General features: G+C 46.7%; 1 pseudogene; it reads left to right on the forward strand.

Moving 5' to 3' along the window:
• LOC112072651 (NHS-like protein 2) overlaps positions 1–7709 on the forward strand; it is a 74535-nt pseudogene that overhangs the window by 2053 nt on the left and 64773 nt on the right.

The raw sequence follows: 7709 nt of genomic DNA on the forward strand, positions 1-7709 counted from the left end.
CTCCGCTGTAAACGGACTCCCTGTAGATGTGACTCCGTAGACTTGACTCTAGCTGGTCTTACGTAGTGACTCCTAAAATGATGTAGATGTAACTCCTGTAGATCGTGGACTCTGTAACGTGACTCTGTAGAGTGAACCTGTAGACGTGGACTCTCTGTAGATGTACTCCTGTAGACATTGGATCTCGATGTGACTTGTAGACTGACTCTCGTAGACTGTTAACTGCCCTGTAGATGTACTCCTGTGACGTGACGCTGACTCTGTAAGTGACTCTTAGACGTACTCCTGTTAGATGACTCCTGTAGATTGACTCACTGTACAGTGACTCCTGTAACGTGACATCCTGTAGATGTGACTCTGTAGAGTGACTCCTGTATGACGTACTCCTGTAGATGTGACATCCGTGGTTCAGATGTGACTCCTGATAGACTCAGTATGTGACTCCTGTGAGACGGACTCCATTAACGTGACTCATGTAGATGTCGTCCTGTAGATCGTAAGACCTGACTCTGTAAGATGACTCTGTAGAGTCGACTCCTGTAGCTGACTCCTGTAACGTTGACTCCTGTTAGATCGTGACTCTGTATGACGTGATCTGTATAATTACTCTGTACGTTGATCCTGTCGACGAACTCGTAGTGGACTCCTGTAAGTGACTCTAGTAGACGTGATCCATGTAGAGTGACTCTGTAGATGTGACTCCCTGTAACGGTGACTGGATCGATCTGTATGATTCTGTAGTGTGACTCCTGTACACGTGACTCCTGTCAGAGTGACTCCTGTAGACGTGATCCTGTAGATGTGACTCTGTAGACGTGACTCTGATAAGATTGACTCCTGTAGACGTGACTCCTGTAGACGTGACGTCCTGAGACGGACTCTGTAGATGTGAATCCTGAACTGCTTAGAGTGAACTCCTTAGAAGTGACTCCTTGTAGACGTGACTCCTTAGATGTGACTCCATGTAGACGTGACTCCATGTAGACGTCACTCCCAGTAGAAAAGTGCACTCCTGCATTAATGTGACCCTGTAGACGTGACCTGTGACGACTCCTACGACCCGTAGATACCTTGATAGACCTGACTCCTGATAATGTATCATTAGACCGGCCCCTGTAGGATGTGACCCTGTAGACCTCTTGTAGATGCTGATCTCCGTGTAGACGTGACTCCTGTAGACTCGACTCTGTAGACTTCTCCTGTTAGATCGGGACTCCTTGTAAGACGTGATCCTCTGTAGATTGTGGCACGTGACCTATGTCAGACGTGACTACCTCTACGACTGTTGTTACCTGTTGATGTGACCGTTACGTGACTCCAGTAAGATGTGACCTTACACGTGACCATGTAGATCTCTAATTGACGGAGCTGACCCTTGTGAGACTTGAGACTCCTGTAGATCGTGACTCCTGTAGAGTCAGCTCCTTAGACGTCACTCGTAGACGTGACTCCTGATAACTGTGACTCCTGTAGACGTGACTCCTTACGGAACTGTAAGTGTGACTCCTGTAGATGATCTCCTGTAGCAAGTGACTCGGCTTAGATGCTACATGTAGATCTGATGCTTAGACGGTGACTCCTGAGAATGTGGCTTAGTAGATTGGACTCCTGTTAGACTTGACTCCGTAAGATGTGACTCCTTGTCAGATAGTATCTGTAGACCGACTCCTTAAGATGTTACTCCTTAGTAAGATGATGACTCACTGTAACGTGTGACTCCTGTAGAGTGACCTAAACGTGACTACTTAGACGTGATCTTAGATGCCCTGTAGACTAGTTGAATTACTCACGTTAAAGTGACTAACCTGTAAGACTGTGACTCCATGTAGATCTGGACTCCAGACGTGACTCCTGGTAGATTGACTCCTGAGACGTGTACTCCTGTAGACGTGACTCCTGTATATGTGACCTGTAGACGTGACTCATGTAGACGGCTCCTGTAGATGTCTCCTGTAAATTGACCCTGTAGACCGTGACTCCTGTCACGACTGACTCCTTAGATCGGCTCCTGTAACTGACTCCTGTAGATTGTGAGCTCCTGGTAGACGTGATCCTGTAACGTGGACTCCTGTAGATGTGACTCCTGCTAGATTGATCTCCCTGTACACTTACTCCTGTAGATTGACTCCTGTAGAGCGTGACTCCTGTAGATTGTGACTCTGTTAGATTGACTCCTGTAGACTTGACTTCCTTTGACGTGACTCCTGTAATCTGGCTCCTGTAGACTTGACTTCCTGTAGATTTGACTCCTTGCTAGACGACTCCTGTAACGTGACTCCCTGTAGAGTTGTGACTCCTTCACGTGACTCCTTAGATGTGACGCCTGTAGATGTGACTCTGTGAGATTGACTCCTTAGTATGTGGACTCTGTAACTGGCTCCCTCATTCACCAATTTACTGATAAGGGAGAGAAAAGCGATGAGAATGAGGAGAAGAGGAGAGTGCGGTGAAGGAGAGGGTAAGATGAGGAGAGTAGGAGAGAGCACATAGAGTTGATGGCTTGAGAGGAGAACGGAGAGAGGAGGAGAGGCAACAGAAGAAGGAGAGTGAGAGATGGAGGAAGGAAGCGGTAGAGGGGATGTCTCTCTAATCCCTCTATTGATGGGAACGGGGCACGCATTTATACACAGATGAATTTTGATTCAGTGACCTAGCAGAGTTTGTCTCCTTCTCTCCTTAACCACACAACAACTGTTAGAGCATTTACACTCAGATGAAGTGGGACATTTCCACGCAAACCCACCAGACTAGATATATAAGATACTAATGGATAAGAATACTATGGATGAAGTGGTGTAGACTCCTATAGATAGTAGAATAGGCGTGTGTCTACACTCTAGTTCTCCTTTCTGACTCTCTGCTTCTGTCCTCTCTCATGCTTCCTCTCGTCCTCTTCTCGCATGTCGTGTCTTGTCTCGCTCTCTCTCTCTCTTCGTCTGCTGTCTCTTCTCTCTCTCTCTCTCTTCGTCTCTCTCATCTCGTCTGCTCTGCTCGTCTCCTCGGGTCTTCTCGTCTGAGTGTCTCTCTCTCTCTTTCTCTCTCTCTGCTCTCTCTTGCTTTCTTCAATTCGAAATTCAAAATTCCAAGTTGCTGTCGTGTTATTGGCAGATGTGGAGAAGAACATTGTGCAAGATTGCCACAGCAACAATGGGGTATAAGCAATATACATTGTAATAGTAATATACACATGACAAATAAGTAATTATAGAATGGCAGTAATAATAATACAAAATAAGAATATAAAAAAATATACACATAAAATGGGTTAAAGTCAATAGTCGAATGTAATGTATGGTGGGAGAATGGCCGACCGGACTGTGGGGGATCCGACCGACGGCACTGGTGGGCATTGGAGAGAGCTGCGGGGGGGTGTCTATTAGCGTTACCAGCCCATGAGCCGGGGATGGTACCTATTGGAGAGTATAAAACAACCATATAAATCACTAATAACAATAAACAGAATAACAATAACTAGTCATAATAAAGTAAAAGTTACTGCTTACTGATGCAATTTTATTATTGGGGGATTCGAGTGTCGCCTTCGAGCGTAGAGGAGCAGGGGAGGATAGCGGGAGGTATGTTGGGCGGGGGGTGCAAGAGAGGGGCGATGGGTGCGCTGTCGGCCCAGTGGGGAGTATTTTATAGTTGTTTTCCTGCTGGGGGTGGGTGGTAGGATAAGTGAGGGAGAAGGTGTGTGGGGGAGAGAGGGAGAGATGGGTCAGTGGGCAGGTTCTGGGGGGGGGAATAAGGAAGTCTTCTGGTGAGGAATATTGTCACAGTAAAGGAGAAAGTGGCCATCTCTGTTTCTACCTCCCCTGTCTAGCGGGGGGCGGGGGGGGAGGGAGCAGCACAACACGTTTCTCTTCAGTAGCCATGCGTGGGTGCGGTTTTGAGTGTAGTGCTGGGGGCCGGGGGGGGGGGGGGGGGGGGGGGGGGGGGAGGGTGGTTGTGCGTATGTGGTGGGGCCAATCGGGAGTGTCACTCAGCATGATAACTTGGTAAGGATCTGTCTCTGCTCGAATCTCTGACAGAGTAGATACTATTCAGCAATTCATATCTCTGTTAGGTCAGATAGCAATTTATCGCTTTGGGATTGTTTCGTTTTTCCTAAATGGGCTTGTTCAGATCTCGTGCGTCGTCTTCTCTGTCGTGTTCTCTCTTCGTCTCTGGCTCTTCTCGTCCTCTCTGCTCTCTCGTCTCTCTGTGTCTCTCTCTGTCTCTTCCTCATCTCTCTCGTCTCCTCTCTCCTGTCTCTCTCTCCTCTCTCCTCTCTCTCTCTCTCTCTGCTCTAGTTCGTGTATTTTCTCTCTCTCTCAATCTCAATTGTCAATGGTCAATCCATGGGCTTTTGCATGGAAAAGCATGTGTGTAACATTGCCAAAGCAAGTGAGGTAGATAATACACAAAAGTGAAATAAACAATACAAATTAACAGTAAACATTACACATACAGAAGTTTCAAAACAAGAAAGACATTACAAATGTCATATTATATATATACAGTGTTGTAACAATGTACAAATGGTTAAAGCACACAAGTTAAAATAAATAAGCATAAATATGGGTTGTATTTACAATGGTGTTTGTTCTTCACTGGTTGCCCTTTTCTCGTGGCGACAGGTCACAAATCTTACTGCTGTGATGGCACACTGTGGTATTTCACCCAGTAGATATGGGAGTTTATCAAAATTAGATTTATTTTTGAATTCTTTGTAGGTCTGTGTAATCTGAGGGAAATATGTGTCTCTAATATGGTCATACATTTGGCAGGAGGTTAGGAAGTGCAGCTCAGTTTCCACCTCATTTTGTGTGCAGTGTGCACGTAGCCTGTCGTCTCTTGAGAGCCATGTCTGCCTACAGCGGCCTTTCTCAATAGCAAGGTTATGCTCACTGAGTCTGTACATAGTCAAATCTTTCCTTAATTTTGTGTCAGTCACAGTGGTCAGGTATTCTGCCACTGTGTACTCTCTGTTTACGGCCAAATAGCATTCCAGTTTGCTCTGTTTTTTTGTTAATTCTTTCCAATGTTTCAAGTGATTATCTTTTTGTTTTCTCATGATCTGGTTCGGTCTAATTGTGCTGTTGTCCTGGGGCTCTGTGGGGTGTGTTTGTGTTTGTGAACAGAGCCCTAGGACCAGCTTGCTTAGGGGACTTTTCTCCAGGTTCATCTCTTTGTAGGTGGTGGCTTTGTTATGGAAGGTTTGGGAATCGCTTCCTTTTAGGTGGTTGTAGAATTTAACGGCTCTTTTCTGGATTTAGCTAATTAGTGAGTATCGGCCTAATTCTGCTCTGCATGCATTATTTGGTGTTTTACATTGTACACAGAGGATATTTTTGCAGAACTCTGCATGCAGTCTCAATTTGGTGTTTGTCTCATTTTGTGAATTCTTGGTTGGTGAGCGGACCCCAGACCTCACAACCATAAAGAGCAATGGGTTCTATAACGAATAAAGTATTTTGTTGGCAGATCCGAATTGGTATGTCAACTTTTACGTTCCTTTTGATGGCGTAGAAGGCACTTCTTGCCTTGTCTCTCTGTCTCTCTCTCTCTGTCTCTCTCTCTCTGTCTCTCTCTCTCTGTCTCTCTATGTCTCTCTGTCTTGGTCTCGGTCTCTTTCTCTCTCTCATTCTCTGTCTATCTCTCTCTCTCTCTCTCCGTCTCTCTCTCTCTCTCTCTCGTCGCTCTCTCCGCTCTCTCCTTAGTCTTGTCTCTCTTTCTCTGCTCTTTTCTTTTCTTTATCTTTCGTTTCTCCTTCCTTCTTTTTTTGCTCTTCTGTGCTCTCTGGTTCTCTTCGTCTTTCTTCTCTTTCTTTTTTCTTCGTTTCTTTCTTTCTTTCTTTTTTCTTTCTTCTTTCTTTCTTTCTTTCTTTCTTTTCTTTCGTTTTCTTTCTCTTCTCTCGTCCTCCTCTCGTCTCTCTTCTCAATTTTGACTAACTGTAGATGCAAGTCTCACGTGATCTATTCCTGCTGCCTATGTGCAACATTGTCTCAGGAGATAAATTGAGAACCGATGTGTCTGTCAGTCTCAGCACACACGCGACTCTTACCATGCCGACCAAGCACATCAACGCATCCTCATTCATATTATCCTCTGACCGATGACGTGTAGCAGGTTTCCAACGCTCTTAGCGCAGTACCCTGGCAGAGTAGAGTGTAACAGAGATGAAGGAAGGCAGAGAGAGAGTGAGAGAGAGGAGGAGAGAGAGAGAAGAGAGAGGGAGGGAGGAGGGAGAGAGAGAGAGAGGGAGGGAGGGAGGAGAGAGAGAGAGAGAGAGAGAAGAGGAGGGGAGGGAGGGGAGGAGGGAGAGGAGAGAGAGAGGAGGGAGGGAGGGAGAGGAGAGAAAGAGAAGAGAGAGCAGGAAGAGGGGAGGAGGAGAGAAGAGAGAAGAGAGGAGGCTGAGGGAGGAGAGGTGAGGAGTTAGGTGGAGGGAATGAAGGGAGGGACGGGGAGGGAGGGGAGCGGAGGGCGCAGCCGGGGGAGGGGAGGGAAGGGAGGGAGGGAAAGGGGGAGGCCGAGGACAAGGAGAGAGAGAGGAGACGTAGAGGGAGAGCGGATGGATGTCGAACGCGAAGAGGTCGGGCTTTCACCTGCTCGGCCGCGTCGTCGGCGCGCCAATATGAAACGGCAGCGGAGGAGAGAGGGGCGGTAAACGAGTGTGAGTGTAGTGAAACGAACCTTTCCGTCAGCGGTGCTGCTGTTGCTGATGGGCAACATTCAGGGGTCGTTAACGCAGCGTCCGAATCGAATTGCTGAATGACCCCACGGTGTGTGTGTGTGTGTGTGTGTGTGTGTTGTTGCTGGTGTGTGTGTGTGTGTGTGTGTGCTGTGTGTGTGTGTGTGTGTGTGTGGTGTGTGTGTGTGTGTGTGTGTGTGCTGTTGTGTGTGTGTGTGTGTGGTGTGAATATGTACTAGCATTTGTTCATGACCATCTGGTCTGTGGTTCTGTACGTAAATGAGTGTTGGTGTTCATTTATGTGTGTCTGTGGTCCTCTCGTGAGGTGACGTGACTGATGTACGTGGACTGAAGTGAGTGAGTGACTGAGTGAAGTGAGTGCACTGAGGGTGGAGTGAGTGAGCTGAAAGTGAGTGAGTGACCGTTGAGTGAGTGGACTGAGTGAGTGAGTGACTGAGTGGACTGACTGAAGTGACTGAGTGACTGAGATGACTCGGAGTGACTGAGTTGACTTTGAGTGGTGAGTTGACTGAGTGAAGTGAGTGACTGAGTTACGTGAAGTGACTGAGTGACTGAGCCACGACTGAGTGGACTGAGTGCCTTGATCGAACTGAGTTGAGTGATTTGCGCGTTGTGCCGCCCTGAAGATGGAATGTTAATGCAGCTGCTAGTTCTATATATGAATGGTTTCGGTTGAGTAAACATTTGACGTCTTATTGCGTGTTATGTGTTCCTGTGTCATTGTGTGTGTGTGTTGTTCTTTTCTAATTTGGTGTGTCTGTGTGTCATTGTGTTGTGTGTTGTTCTTTAAATGTGTGTCTGTGTCATTGTGTGTGTGTGGTGTGTTCTTTAATGTGTGTCTTGTCCATTGTGTTGTTGTGTAGTGTTCTTTAAAGTGTGTGTCTGTGTCATTGTGTGTGTTGTGTGTTCTTTAATGTGGTCTGTGTCATTGTGTGTGGTTGTGGTGTGTTTTTAAAATGTGGTGTCTGTGTCATTGGTGTGTGTGTGTTTCTTATAATGTGTGTTGTGGTCATTG

Source organism: Salvelinus sp. IW2-2015, unplaced genomic scaffold, assembly GCF_002910315.2.
Source record: "Salvelinus sp. IW2-2015 unplaced genomic scaffold, ASM291031v2 Un_scaffold1988, whole genome shotgun sequence".
Lineage (NCBI taxonomy): Eukaryota > Metazoa > Chordata > Actinopteri > Salmoniformes > Salmonidae > Salvelinus > Salvelinus sp. IW2-2015.